The sequence below is a fragment of the Octodon degus genome, unplaced genomic scaffold (assembly GCF_000260255.1).
Source record: "Octodon degus isolate 3935 unplaced genomic scaffold, OctDeg1.0 scaffold00057, whole genome shotgun sequence".
NCBI classification, from domain to species: domain Eukaryota; kingdom Metazoa; phylum Chordata; class Mammalia; order Rodentia; family Octodontidae; genus Octodon; species Octodon degus.
In genome coordinates, this window is record NW_004524633.1 from 334,254 (window position 1) to 336,810 (window position 2,557).

Here is a 2,557-nt window from a genome sequence, read left to right on the forward strand (position 1 = left end):
GGTGAGAACCTCAAATATTTCTTTAAAGAACAGAGAGAAACCAATTGTGTCCCTTCTCACCATATTTTTCATCATCATCATCATCATCATCATCATCATCATCATCATCACCATCATTTTGTTATTTTAGGGAAGGCTCTACAGGGTGTTCAGGGTCTCAGTACTAGATCGAATTCATAGTGATTCTCCTGTTTACAGCCTTCCAAATGCTGAGATTACAGGCAGAGGCCACCACACCCAGTCTCTCTATTTCTCTTTTTCTAAATAAACCTTATTTTTTCTATTTTTAACATTGTTATTAATTTTATTGAGAAAGAAATAGCAATGAGACAGTTTCAAAATAGGTTAGTAAGACAGTTACAATAATTAATACATTGCATATGTTGTCTTCGTAGTAATTATTCATAGTACAGGATGCTGACATGATATCTTGTCTAAACACTATTAGTACAAATCTTTCTTCTCATTGAACTAAGAGAAAGTAGTTGTATATCTATGCTATTTTTTAACTAATTTAATTGAGATACAAAAAGCAATGAGAAAATCATCACCAATTACTAGCACATTTTCAATAATTAATACATTGCATATTTTTCTTAGTAGTTATTCATTGTACAAGATGCAGACATGATATCTTGCTTCAAACACAATTTGAACAAACTTCTCTATTCATTGAATTAAGAGAACAGAGCTGTACATCTATGCTAACTATATTGAGTATACTGACACAAAATGGTTGTTCATTGAGATCCGTTTTTTTGGTTAGTTTTGTCAGAGAAAGGCATTCCATTGTCATTTAAATACTGTAGGTGCATGAATTCAGCAAAATATCCCAATATAGTCTAGTAGTTCATAATAGTAGTGGGTTTTCCATAAGACTGGCAATGTCTGAAGTTGTTGACTTAAGCCATTTACAGTTCAGCATATTAATATGGCTTTACTTTTTATACTTCATTTTCATACTTTTCTGCTGGATGGTTAAGACCAAGATAAAGCAAGACCTATATATCAAGAAATGTAACTTTTGTATCTGATAAGGTCAGTCAAATTCCCTCAGGATTTACCCTGAAACCCTGTACCGCAGTTTGTAGATACTTTGTCAGTGTCAGCCAAGTGGATGAGTCATGGCCATTGCTTGACAAATTTGTCCTCTGTGAAAGCCCAAGAGAAGGTTTTCTCTGCATGTAACTCTCATTAGGCACACTCTACATCATCAATCACTTTCCTCTGTGGCGTCATAATCTCCTTGATCAGAACATTTGGGACACCGCTGAGTTACAGGATGTTACAGTACAGGTTCTCCTATATCCTGAGTCCTCACTGAAATTGAAAGGCTAGGGCCAAAATGTTGGCTGTCCTTGTAGCCCTTCTTTTTCTCTAATATTTTGGTCTGCAAACTTAAGCTGTTAACCCTCCAGAAGAGAAGCTTATTATTATTACCCTATAACACAGGCAGGTGAGCTTAACCTCACTATCTGTCTGAATATCAAACATCTTAGACAAAACTTGGAACATGTATTTTCCATCAGTATTGATATGCTAAATTTTAAATCCCTACAGAATGTGAAAAAATTAAAAAATAATAAAAATTAGAAATAAACAATTACAAATACTTACATGTAAATTTAGACATCTAACCATGTACAACATCGTAACAGGACAGTCCTATAACATTTTTTTCTTGTCTCTTGTTTTCATTTATTACCTTTTTTTAAACAAAAATTTACTTGAGAGAGAGGATAGCAGTAACTGATATGACATTAGAAGCAGTACACATTTAGAAGACCAGAATGACAAGAATCCAAGAATGGCCCTAGTATTACACATTGCTATCCTAGTGCAGTTGCTTAGTTCACATGTATCAGCATATATAGTTAGTCAGGGTGAGAATCCTACCAATTAATGGCTAGCTTCAAAAGCCTGATGGAGATTCTCAGAACCATTGCCTTATCCATCTTGTATACATAAATATATGGTTTTGCCCCTATCACGTTCCCTAGCTTTTCTCCTTGTACTCTCTTCATTGTTTAATCCTTAAATTCTCACTTTCCATTTAGTTGATGGGTTCATTCCATTCTCATTTGTGGAATTCTGGTCATTTTGGTTCCTAAAAAACATGGAATGCTTCATGAATTTGCTTGTCATCCTTATACAAGAGCCATGCTAATGTTCTCTGCATCATTCCAATTTTAGTATATGTGCTGCCAAAGCGAGCACACCACACTCAGTGTCAATCACCATTTCGGTATGTCCTGGGAGAGGGGCCAGCATGGTGGGCCTGGGCATGGAGCCCCTGGACCCTGTGCTACTTTCAGGTGCTTTCATCAACTGAGCTATTTGGCCAGCCCTCGCCATAGCTTTCAACATCATGTTGGAGGTCCTTGCTAGTTCAGTAAGGCAGAAAAAGGAAATGGAAGGCACATGACTTGGGAAGAAAGATTAGAACTGCAAATCTTCACAGATGTGTGGTCATCATGAGGAAATCCAAAAGAATTAATTGAAACTCAAGAAATATTCCAGCAGAGACTTAAAATAAAAGACTAATAAAAATACCCCA

The 2,557-nt window shown here is 35.9% G+C and overlaps 1 non-coding gene across 1 annotated transcript; it reads right to left on the reverse strand.

The window, feature by feature from the left end:
* Positions 1 to 2,110: 2,110 nt before the first annotated feature.
* Positions 2,111 to 2,217, reverse strand: LOC111817439. Its single transcript, XR_002821639.1, has one exon. It is a non-coding gene; the product is annotated as a U6 spliceosomal RNA (small nuclear RNA).
* Positions 2,218 to 2,557: the final 340 nt, after the last annotated feature.